The 13,044-nt window shown below is 38.0% G+C and overlaps 1 protein-coding gene across 4 annotated transcripts in view; it reads left to right on the top strand.

The window, feature by feature from the left end:
* Positions 1-3,441: 3,441 nt before the first annotated feature.
* Nalcn (sodium leak channel, non-selective) overlaps positions 3,442-13,044 on the top strand; it is a 307,060-nt gene continuing 297,457 nt past the window's right edge. Inside the window, exon 1 of one of the 4 annotated variants that reach the window (XM_031360820.1) lies at positions 3,442-3,942. The gene's annotated coding sequence lies outside the window, so the exon portion shown is untranslated. The remainder of the gene's footprint in view (positions 3,943-13,044) is intronic. The other 3 variants (XM_031360818.1, XM_031360815.1, XM_031360819.1) reach the window with 3 other exon arrangements.

Here is a 13,044-nt window from a genome sequence, read left to right as displayed (position 1 = left end):
TCAGATGGCATCAGATGTACCTTGGCCACTGAGCCACCAGATTTGTCTTTTCTCTTTTGTAATGATTGCAAAAGTCTGATGCCATTTTTGAGAAATACATTCAGATCCTGCACTGCCTTGTGTCCTATTAGTCTGTCATTTCTTCACCAACATCTTGCCTACCTGACAGGAACCCTGTTTCTCCTGTAGATGGAGGAGCCAAGACTAGCCAGCCTGTGGCACCTGTGCTCAGTCCAATAGGTGGCTGTGAGCCTCTACTTCTATATTAGTAGGGCACTGTCAGAGCCTCTCAGGAGACAGCTATATCAGGCTCCTGTCAGCCTGCACTTGTTGGCATCCACAATAGTGTCTGGGTTTGGTGATTGAATATAAGAAGCATTCCCAGGTGGAGCAGTCTCTGGATTATCCTTCCTTAAGTCTCTCCTCCATAGTTTGTCTCTGCAACTCATTCCATGGGTATTTTATTCCCCCTTTTAAGAAGGAATGAAGTATCCACACTTTGGTCTTCCTTCTTCTTGAGTTTCTTGTGGTTTGTGGATTGTACTTTAGGTATTCCAATCTTCTGGGCTAATATCCACTTATCAGAGAGTACATATCATGTGTGTTCTTTTGTGATTGGGTTGCCTCACTCAGGATGATATTCTCCAGATCCATCCATTTCCCCAAGAATTTCGTAAATTCATTGTTTTAATAGCTGAGTAGTACTCCATTGTGTAAATGCAGCACATTTTCTGTATCCATTCCTCTGTTGAGGGACATCTGTGTTGTTTCCAGTTTCTGGCTATTATAATTAGGGCCACTATGAACATAATGAAGCATATGTCCTTATTACATGTTGGAGCACCTCTGGTTATATGCCCAAGAGTATATAGCTGGGTCCTCAGGTAGTACTATGTCCAATTTCCTGAGGAACCACCAAACTGATTTCCAGAGTGGATGTACCAGCTTGCAATCCCACCAGCAATGAAGGAGTGTTCCTCTTTCTCCATAACCTCTCCAGCATCTGCTGTCACCTGAGTTTTTGATCTTAGCCATTCTGACTGGTATGAGGTAGAATTTCAGGGTTGCTTCGATTTGTAATCCCCTGATGACTAAGGATGTTAAACATTTCTTTAGGTGCTTCTCAGCCATTATGTATTCCTCACTTGAGAATTCTTTGTTTAGCTCTGTACTCCATTTTTAGTAAGGCTATTTGGTTCTCTGGAGTCTAACTTCTTGAGTTCTTTGTATATATTGGATATTAGCCCTCTATCATATATAAGATTGGTAAAGATCTTTTCCCAATCTGTTGGTTGCTGTTTTGCCCTATTGACAGTGTCTTCTGCCTTACAGAAGCTTTGTAATTTCATGAGGTTCCACTTATCAATTCTTGATCTTAGAGCATAAGCTACTGGTGTTCTCTTCAGGAAATTTTTCTGTGCCCATTTGTTCGAGGTTCTACTCCATTTTCTTTTCTATTAGTTTCAGTGTGTCTGGTTTTATGTGGAGGTCCTTGATCCAATTGGACTTAAGCTTTGTACAAGGAAATAGGAATGGATTGGTTTAGAATTTTCAAAACCTATTTTAATAAGGGTTCTCAAATGCTTTGACCCCCCTGCCACTTCTACTGTACTGTTGCATCATTTTCTCTGTCCAATCACATTAGGGCAGTGACAGGCCTGTGATTGGACAGGAATAAAGAGGCAGAGTTAGAAGTTTAGGGTGAGACAGGTCAGAGGCCAGGGGAGAAGCAGGAAAAGCAACATGGAGGCAGACGAACAGGAAGATGATCCAGTCCCTGCATGGTTTTAAACAGCCTCAAGTAGCTGAGATTTTTACAAGGTTAGAATAATTGGATTAAAGCATTATCTTCATCAATTAGCTCTGAAAAAAACATATCAGTAAGTTTTTAAGTGTGTCTATTTAACCTTTATTTTCATACGCCAAGCCTTTAATAGAAAAATCATCTTATCAATAACCAAAGGCAAGTAGGTCTTGAAATCATATCATACAAATAAGTGTGTACTGATTTAGACCACTTCTTAAAAGAGCCATCCAAAGATCCTTGAGCACTTATCTAAGCATAAGATATCCATATATCACATATAATTGAACTGTACCTCACTAGAATTCTTCTCCAATAGAATTGGGTGGCCATATTTCCATAGCTCACACAATATCCCTTCTGAGGATCTAAAATTTTCTCTTTCACCATGGTAACTCTTTTCTTAGTAATTCACTATGATTTCAAAGGGAATAGCAGTGTTGGGTAGATATAAACAGTGGGAATAGATGAGTTAGTTAGAAGTAAGCATCCTGTTTGCATCAATTCTTCCTATTTTGTGATTCCTAAGAACTGTTTAGTCTCTGAGTACAGCTTCCTAGAAGCCATAGATTTCAGTATAAGTTGCACATTGCCTTGGCTTCTCCTGCTCTGCTGCACAACTCCCTGAATGTATACTGCTTCCTCTTCCAAGTAATATTTAGGCTTTTTTTTTTTTTTTTAAGAAGCAGCGACAGAGATGATGAAATGAACCAGTAATAAAAAAAGTAAATTAGTTGTGGATTTACCAGTACTGAAATTATTTTTAATTTCATTAGGAATTTTTTGTTTGTTTGTTTGTTTGTTTTTCGAGACAGGGTTTCTCTGTATAGCCCTGGCTGCCCTGGAACTACCTCTGTAGACCAGGCTGGCCTCGAACTCAGAAATCCCTCTGCCTCTGCCTCCAAAGTGCTGGAATTTTAGGCGTGTACCACCATAGCCCGGCTTTATTAAAATTAATCCTTTGTCTAAAATATAGCTTTTTATATAGTTGGTAATCCTGAAGTTTCTAGAAATTTGATGGAAAACAGTCTCACACTTCTATATATTGTGAAGCACTGATTATTAACATGTCCCTTTAAGGAAACACCAACAAAAACCTACCAAACGACAACAGAAACAAACATTCCACAAACAACCTAATAGGGCTGTGAAGATTGGCTTGTTTTTAAAGGTGGCAATTTAAATATATAAGGCTAGAAAATGTTTGTTTAAAATGTGTGTGTGTGTGTGTGTGTGTGTGTGTGTGTGTGTGTGTGTGTGATTTTACTTTGGTTGCCAGGGATACAATATTTTGTGATAGGCAGTTGTTTTTTGCTTAAGCCTCCTTTAGAGGAAGCTTCATCTGATCTTTAGTGCTTCAAAGCCAATTGCAAAACGCATACTTTTGTGTATATGTGATGGTGAAATCATAGGCTGGGAACTCCTGCGTGAATGTTGTTTGCAAGAAAACCTTTAGGAGTGAGAGAGCAGTGGAAGGTGTCTCCTGGTCTTGAACACCGTAGTTGAGATGCCAAATGTCCCTTTACTCTACTAGATTCCCTACAAGCCCTTAGCTTCAGCCTACCCTGGTGCTGCAAATAGGGTATAGAGTTAACCATGTATGAACACGTTTTAGCTTCTATCTACATGACGACATATTTAAAAGACTGAAAACATTACTGATGTATTTATTACTTAGCAATTTCATACTTAGGAGTGCACCCTTAAGACGCCACTGCATAAAGTAGGACTACGGTAGCACACAGGCCTAGAAGCAGGAGTCCCTAGAGCAGCCTGAGAAGACTGCCCAGCTGTTGCTGAGACTGGCTGCTGGAGGAGAGAGGGAAGCCACCTCCAAGTACGGACCCTGGCACTGGCCAAGAGCTGCAGCGCTGCCTTGAGCATCCTCTGTAGCTCGCGCAGCAAAGCCAACTGCAAAAGGCAAGCGAATAAACGCAAGGCCAGGACTCCCGCAGCTCTCCTGGTGCCCCTCGCCCGTGCGGCAGACGCTAGTGCAGAACCAGCACGGAGCTGACTGAGCCGCCATAGGTGAGGGGCCGCGTCCCCACCCGCTCAGGCCGGCGCGCCCCGCTCGGATCCCGCCTGCCGCCGCCGCTGCAGCCCCAGCACCATGACCACTCCGCGCGCTGCGGTTACAGGTTGGTTATGCCCGCTGGCCCTGGAGGCTGCGGCGCGGCGGGCACCGCGTCTTTCACCGGAGGCCGGGAGGCGTCCCGCTAGCCCTTCGCTTGGGGACCGGCCTGGGCAGGGTCTGGGAACGCGGGAGACGGCAAACAGCTCAGTCTGGGGCGCGCTGGGAAGGGACTCTGGGAGCCACTGTGCGCCCTGTGGGCCCCCATGCAAGCTCCTCTCAAGCCGGCCCTGGGAAGCCTTGGGCCGCTGAATGGGGCCTGTCCTGCTTTGGCATCCAGCAGGTGCTGGAGGTGGGGGAAGCAGGTGGCTGGGGGTGGGGCTGATATGCATCCAGACCCCTACTATGGTGGCATTGATTGCTGCTGGCCTTGATTGCTTCTGGCCTTCAGCAGGGTCAACCCACAACTGGGTGGAGGGTTTGGGGAGTACCTCTGCTCCCTCTGCTTTTGGGAAGGCCTTCTGGGCCTTGCTCCACCCCATGATCCTGTGGACTGCTGTTTGTTAATTTGCTCTCATTTTATTAATTGTTCTGTTTGAGCAGCTGTCATTAGAGTGGCCCTTTTCAGCAAGCAAAGTTTTGTCTTGCCAAAGCAACTCCATTTTGTCTTTGAACCTTTAAGAGCACAGTTTGGAAGGTCTGGCTAGAGTCAGGAAATGGGTCCAGAACTGTGACCTAGGGGTTAGTTATTTCTTTAACTTAAATGTTCCTTTAAGACAACATAATGTCCCTGAACCTGGACGCTATGTTCTTTACTAGAAAACAAAATCAGCTTTGGGCCCAAATTTCCAAGGACTGTATTGTGAAGGATGTGTGAATACACACACACACACACACACACACACACACACACACACACAAACCTTTGGAAGATTTCCTCAATTTCCCCTGTGGGAAATAGGAAGTAAGGTCCCTTGTGGCTTTTTTCCTGTAGCCCTTAGTCTCTCACATGGGATCAAAAATTAACAGGTAGCTGTTTTTGCTTTTGTTTTTAAAGTTTTCGTTCCTTGTTCCATAGCTTCTGCTGTGTCTTTGTTACCTGGGAGAGGAGCAGGGACTGTGGCAGTTTCTAAACAGCAGGAGTGGCTTTTTATACCCAGATTGTCCAACAATCCAAATAAGAGCCATGCCTTCTCAAATCTCCACAACCTCAGAAATTGATTTCTGAATTGTTTGGTTCTGTACTATTCTATTGTGGGCATTACAGTCTCCTCTGATATAATTTTGTGCCAGCCGTTTGATGAAACCATATAAGGAAAGGGGAAAACTTGAGCTTTGCCAAATAGGTAAAAGAAAAAATTGTGTTAAAGGCCATTGGCTTTTCTTATCTGACCACAGGTGAGTAATGCACTATCATTGGAAAGGATGGTATTAGAAGTACTATAAAAACAAATCCATGGTTTGTGAAATGGTAGCAATACAGTTATAACTTTGGGTATGACTTGCAAGGATATTCAAGAGGGAAAAATAATGCACATTTAAAAGAAGTAAATCTACTCAGAATCATTTGCTCACAGTTCAGCGATCTAAAGGCTGTAATAGTGTTTTCTTTTCCTTTGTAGATGACAGTGTGTTTCAGTTGCCTTTTTTCTCTTACCCACATAAAGAGTGACTGTATATGTCTGTGTGTTTCTGTGGAAAAACATATTTATTTTATCATTCATCAGTGGTGCTAAGATAATTTTAGATTTATATGTCTGTGTGGAAAACAAATCACATGTAGATCTCAAGGTATAAGGAAAAGTTCAGTATCACCCATGATAAAGTCTAATGAAAGCCAGGTATTGAACTGGGTGTTCTATAAAGGAAAGAAATGGGCCTAGCCCCTAAGAATCTATCAGGAAGATACCCATGTATTTTCACGTGTGCTTCATCAAGCAGTGAGAAGTACTCCATTCTCATTTGGGTCTGGAAACAATGCTCATGTTTCAAGAGGCTGTAAATTATCTCTCCTCCCAAATGGTATCTGCTTTAAAACCTGAATACCTATCTAGTCATGAGTCTCATCCTTGTCAAGGACTTCCCCAAGAAGCTTTGTACCTTCATAACTTTTCCTGTACAGACAATTTGATATTTTGAATATTTGTTATCTTCTAAATATTTCTTGTATATTTTGATATAATTACATCATCTCTCCCCTTTCTTCCTTCCAGTTCCTCCCATATACTCTTCCCTGCTATCTTTCAAATTCATGGCCTGTTATTTCATTTTTATACATGTATACATATGCTTACTCATATGTATAACCTACTCAGTTTATATAAAGTTACTTGTGTGTATGTTTTCAGTCTGACCATTTGGTATTGGATAACCAACTGGTGTGCTCTTCCCTGTGCAAGACCATTTCTCCTGCTCTCAGCACTCCTTAGTGGCCTGTAGTTCTTTGTGTACTGTCTACAATAGCATATCGATTGCTGTTTTCCTTGTTCAGCTTATGTTTAGGCAAGTCATATTGGCGAAACTAAATAGGTTTTTTTATTTTAAATAATAAAGAAGATAGAGACAACAAAAAGAAAGGGAAAAGAGATACCCATATAGATTTTTTTAACAAGCTAATACAAACGATTACAGCATCTACATTTTTAGTAGCCTTGTTAAGTTCAGAACATTACATAGCTGTGGTCATAATGTTAATCAGTCTTTATACTATTGGTTTTACATACTATTTTTATAAACATTTGAAGTATTTCTGTATAGTTTGCTTACTTTAAAACTTTGTAAGACTATATAGTCCTAACCCCAACAAGCATAACCTCACTTAATAAACTGTTACATCTGTCATTGGACACTTGTTGCTTCTTCTTTTTCACCACTATAAAAAAAAGAGTCTTGATAGGACATAATGATACATCAATTAATTGCTATCTTAATTAATTTTTCTGAAAAATTAACAATTATGTTCTTCAGAAGAAGCACATAAACTTTATGGATATATGCATATTTATCCAAAGACATATAAAACTTAATTTCATTTTTAATAAATTAACTCTGTAGTGATGTGTGTGTGTGTGTGTGTGTGTGTGTGTGTGTGTGTGTGTGATTTCATGAATTTATATATCCAGGTATTTGTGGAGGCCAGAGAATGTCAGATATCCTGGAAGTAGAGTTAGGAGAAATTATGAGCCATTATATGAGTATTGGGAACTGAACCTACTACTACTACTACTACTTCCTACTGTAAGAACTGTTAGTACTCTTAGCAGCTGACTTATCACTTCAACCCATCAAATATAATTTTATACATATATACATACATATATATGTATATATATATTATATTCCATTCTTTAGATATAAACCTGACATTTTAAAAATGTGTGAGTGATCTTCCCTCTGAAAATAAATAACTTGACCTTATGACCTTTGAGCTATTTAGACTAGTAAGAAATTCTCCTGAAAACCAAGTAACGAAATTGAACCTTTATATTGAAACTGAGGGTGAAAACTATTAAAAAATTGAAAGCTGAATAAAGTAAATAAATGCAAGAATTTTTAGGCAAAATGAGGTGTTGCTCAGTCTAATGTTTTGCTTTTCCCTTTTTAAAATAAACTTCAAATAAGTGATCAAAGTAATTTTAGTTAAAGCTGTGTACCCACAAGTTGAGGATGAAAATGAACACAGATCCTGGACCTTAGAAACAACACCTTTGGGTTGAGTCCATAGAGATGCAGTTTACAGCTCTCTCTAGGAGGGTTGTACAAGCATAAGAAAGAGAAATTCTAGAACAACCTCCTAATGTTAGGATGGTGATGGCTAACACTGGGCACTGAATGTTAGTGAGACAAATACTTCACTTCTGAAGCATTTTCCCCAGCAGGCCCCAGGGCAAGTAGAGCTAGACCCAAAGGAATATGTTCATCTGTCAGGAATTGAAGCAGTTAGTCCAGAGGAGGAGCAGGTGCAGAGCTCCAGGAACATAGCAAAGGAAGATTAGAAATACAAAAGGCCAGAACCCTGTAGCCAAAGGAGTCATTTATGGGGAGATCAAGAGGGAAAATTATATCCAATTATGCAAAGGAAAGAGATGAAAGGAACACTTTGTCTGCAGAGAAGATGGCATGTCTGGAAGATGGCCAACAAAGACATACACACATGCTCTTCATGACCAAGAAAACAGCACAAATGGAACACAGCCATGTTTCAGAGTGAAATAAGATCATTTTCCCCTTTTAGATAAAAAGTATCCAAATACACAGATCAAAATAGGCAGTCATGTGCCAGGAAAAATAAATAAAGTAGAGCCAATGTCTACATATAGCCTTGTGAAGACTGAATTTGAAAATGAGAAGGAAAATAACTCATCAGCATTCTGACCAAGTGTTTGATTTTTTTAAAAAAAATTATATGTGTGCAAATTTCAGACTGACTTGATACTCTCTATTCCAAGTTGTCAATAAGCAGTAAAATAATATTCTAAAAATAGATAGTTCTGAAAAATATTATAGAATAGTTATCTTACAGACTCAAATGAAAAATGATGCATGCAAGGCTACTGAAAACAGTGAGATTAAAGTATATGAATATAAGAAAATCAATTAAATAAAGAGAAAAATTACTTTGAGGCACTTATAGTTGCTGTCTTCAATAAAGGTCTGAGTATAGACTTCTTACAAATATAATCTTAGCATTATAGAATGGATATTTTGAAGTATTGTTGGTAGCTAAAAGTAATATGAGTGGGAGAAAATGTGGCTTGGAAATTTTGTGGGCTCTCATAGCTCTGAGACCTAAAAGGACATTAGGAATGAAAACTACGCATGAAGAAGCAAAGAAAATGGAAAAATAAGAACTACAAAGAAAAGTAAAAGATAAAAGTTGGAAATTAATTGGATGAGTTAATTGTAAAGTACAAAAGCTTTCTATCAGACAGATAACAAGGGCTACATTATTTCTAGTCTTTAATGTACATTAATATTCTGTGGCATATTTTTATTGTGTGTAGTGATGAGTTTCTTAGGAACAGTTTCTAATATATCATATTCTCTGACCATTCTCACCTCACAGCCATTTTCTACTCCTCCTTTCCCACAAACTGTCCTCCTTCCCCCTCTTTGACTTTTGCTTTCAGGCTATGTACATGCATATGAATATATTATTTGCATATGTATATGTATGATTTTATGTATTTATAAACAATCTGGGGTCCACAAATGAGAGAAATAGAATATTGATCTATGGATCTTGCCTACTTGGCTTAACATGCTGATCTCCAGTTTTAATTTATTATCTAGCAAGTATGTTTTATTTATCTTTATGACAGAATAAAAATCCTATTGTGTACACAACATATTTTCTTTAGCCATTGGTCTCTTAACAGACATCTAAGCTGATTCCATAGCTTGGCTACTGTGTTAAGTGCTGCAATAAAGATGGATGTACACTTGTCACTACCGTATGCTCATTTATTATTTTAAATAATTTATTTATTTATTTTATGTATGTGAGTATACTGTTGCTCTCTAGTTTTACCCTGCTGAGGAGTTTTCATGCCATTTCACAATGACTTGGTAACTTTTCATTCCCACAGTCAATGTATAGTGGTTGCTCCTTTTCCTTCCCTTGCTAGCATTTATTCTTTTATTTGTTAATTATCACTATTGTCTGTTATGAGATAGAATCCCAGTGTGGTTTTAATTTTCATTTTCTTGATAGCTAAGGAAGTAGAGTAAGTTAGTAATTAAGTAAGTATTGACAATTTATAGTTGATAACTTGAGAATATCTCTTCATTTCATTAATGTATTTATTGTTGCACTATGAGTTTTTGCTGTTTGGACTTTTTTCATGAGTTCTTTGCATATTCTTGATACTAATCCTCTGTCAGGTGTATAATAATAATCTATACTTATCATTAGCAAGTGTTAGAATGATGGAAATAAGGCTGTTATTGGAGAAACTGGATGATTTCTTGGTGGTAATGGGAATAGAGGTGGATGACAGTTTTACAAGTAGGAACAAAATGCTAGTAAATTTGGTAAAAAAAAAAGTGATTGAAATGGAAAAATGGATGGAACACAAGTGTATTTCTAAAATTATAGGATTCTGAACATTTTTATTATTATTTTGTCATGACTACAGAAAAACAATTTTCAAAGCACAGGGTAAATTAGTTTATTGTTTTCTTTTTAATTATTATTATTATGAAACCACACATTATTTCTGGAGTAGATGAAATATTTTAATAAAATAATTACTTAATACTTTTAATTGAAAACAATTTTCTGCAGTATATTCTGATCATGGTTCCCCATCCCCAACTCTTTCCTGACCCTACCTAACCGATGACATGCCTTTTCTTTATCTCTCTAGAAAATAAATACCTACTAAAAGTACAAATTATAGAAGTATTTTACAACTAAGATACACATTTATATTAGCAAGATAAGTCTTTCATATTTTATAGCCAGGAGACATTAGTTATAAAATTTTATTGATGTTTGAAAACTAAACAATATGAAACTGAAGCAGATAGGAACTTCCTGAGCATGAAACATGGAAATGTATTTAACCATTCTTTCCATGGGCTAAAGTACAGATATTAAAATGTATATTATAAAACTAAAGAATAATAAAACTTGCTGATTCGGGAGAAACTTCCCTTTAATTATTATTTTCATTTCCTTTAGTTCAATATAGATAGATGATAGATAGATAGATAGATAGATAGATAGATAGATAGATAGATAGAGGTATTTAATGTAGAAAAATAACTTCCCCTAGTGATCTGCGAAATAATTTCCCATTTAAAATATTTCTTTCATGTAAAATAATTTTATTTTTTGAAAATTTCATGTAATATATTTTGATTATATTTATTCCCATCACTCCCCTAACAATGTCTAGATCCACTGTCATTTCCCTACCTCTAACTTTCTGCCTTTAAAAAAAATTACTCAAATGTGTGTTGTCCAGATATTCCTTTTAAAGAGCCATACACCGATGTAGAGTCAACCAATGAAGGGTAACATCCCTAAAGAAAGCTGACTCTCTTTCTTATAACCATCAGCTATCCATAGCTCCCTGGTTTGAAAGGAGGCTTGTGGGGCTGGAGAGATGTGGAGGCTTGTGGGGCTCAGTGGTTAAGAGCACTGACTGCTCTTCTGAAGGTCCTGAGTTCAAATCCCAGCAACCACATGATGGCTTACAACCATCCATAATGAGATCTGATGCCCTCTTCTGGTGTGTCTGAAGACAACTACAGTGTACTTACATATAATAATAAATAAATCTTAAAAAAAAAAAAGAAAGGAAGCTTGTGAACCTTTTTCCCACCTGAACTATAATATTGACTGTTTTGATCTTTTGCAGGCAACTAGGGTTCTGGGTGTTCAAGAGTGCTGCATTTGGCTCTATCACCCCCCCCCCCACACACACACACAAATGTTTCACTCTGATCCTTCTTAACCTCCAGCTCTTACAGTCTTTGCCCTCTCTCTTTTACAGTGGTCTCTGAGCCCTTTCCTTATCAGGCTGCACAAATAGCAATAACCTAACACTATTAAAGCTAGCCCTCAGGTGGAATCATCCTGGTCATCACCAACTTGATTGTTCTATGTGCTGTGACTTCCCCTTGAATTTTGTGCTGATGTCTCCTGAAGGCCTTCAGAACAATCATGTGATCTATTGTCATTGCTTTTGGTTTCATACCAGAAATAGATAGTAAGGGTTTCTGTTGATGAACACATAGGCACATGCTGACACAGTATTCCTGTGGATGTTAAAAGACATCTCTCAGCAGTCAGTTCTCTCTTTGTAGGATAAGAGAGGCTTCAGAGACTAATCACAAGATCCCACAGTGATTTTTAACTTTGACATTCTTTCCTTAAAATTTTCATACACTTGTGTTTTATTCAGAGTGTCTAAGAGTTAGGAATGTTTGTTCTAGAGGAGAAGACAAGGATCAGTTTGTCAGGTTGGCTGAATTTTATGAGTAAAAGCTCAGAGAGGATAGTTCATCTCCATGACTTTCATATTCCTCACTTTGTGGTCAATAGGGAATCTAAAATCATAAGATCTATAGAAGCAGAAAGTAAAATGGTGGGTTCCATGGGTGGGGGGTTCTAACTGTTGGGCATAAAGCTCATTTTTGCAAAATGAATAAATCTTAGATATCTGCTTTATGACATTGTTCCTATGATGAATAACATTAATTACCCAAAGCTTTGTTCAGAGGAAATAGTTTATATGAAGTATTCTTAAAATATAAGATATTTTTCTATGCACACCCATCTGTATATTGACTATTGAAGAGAAACTAGGGCTTTGCCTTTACTGAGCAAGTGCTCTACCACTGAACTACCTTCAGCCCTGTGTTTACTCTTCATTTTGAGGAATGAATCTCATTGAGTTGCCAGTGCTTACCTTCAACTGTCTACATAGCCCTAATGACTTGAATTTGTGGTCTTCCTGGATCAGACTCCTTATATATTAGGCCTGCACTAACAGGCCCAGTTAATAAATTCTTTGTTGTTGTTTTTGCTGTTGCTTGTTTCTTTAAATTTTTTAACTTTTTTTTAACTACAATGTCATGTATAACACAAATACAGACTTGTTTACGCCTGCCATACTACGCTAGTTTGAACATGTAGGGTTATAAGACAAAACAATGCTCAGATATGATAGTCTATTCTGAATTCTTTTACTATACTCAATAACGTTAAAGATCAAATTACATTTAGTTTCATAATTTAAATAACAACAAAAAATCCTCAAATCTTTGGTAAAGTGATTATATTGCTTTTAGCCTATTTTAGAAAGAACCAGAGAAAAATAGTATGCTGTTGTTACTTGGACTTTAGGGATTCAGCATAAAAAATAGAGGATTCATTTTCTGTTTCTAGTCAGTAGTCTTTTGGGAAAAGACAAAGGAAGTGTCTGTCTTTGAAGATGGAACTTGGATGTGTTTGTCTGTGTCTGTGTGGTCACTCACCTTGGGTGGCCTGGCCTCCTGTTGGAAACAGTAAAGCCTGCAGCAGTCTGTTCTTGCAGAACAACATCTGAGTTAGTGAAGGTCAGTACACTAAAGAACCCAAGAGGAAAACTGCATTTGGAAGAGGGAGAGAAAGAAAGGGAGATGGATGAGGAAGAGGAGAAGGAGAGGGAGGAGAGAA

This window comes from Mastomys coucha, unplaced genomic scaffold (genome assembly GCF_008632895.1).
Source record: "Mastomys coucha isolate ucsf_1 unplaced genomic scaffold, UCSF_Mcou_1 pScaffold9, whole genome shotgun sequence".
In the NCBI taxonomy this organism is placed as follows: Eukaryota; Metazoa; Chordata; class Mammalia; order Rodentia; family Muridae; genus Mastomys; species Mastomys coucha.
The sequence above is the reverse complement of the archived record's forward strand: the minus strand, read 5'-3'. Positions and strand labels throughout refer to the sequence as shown.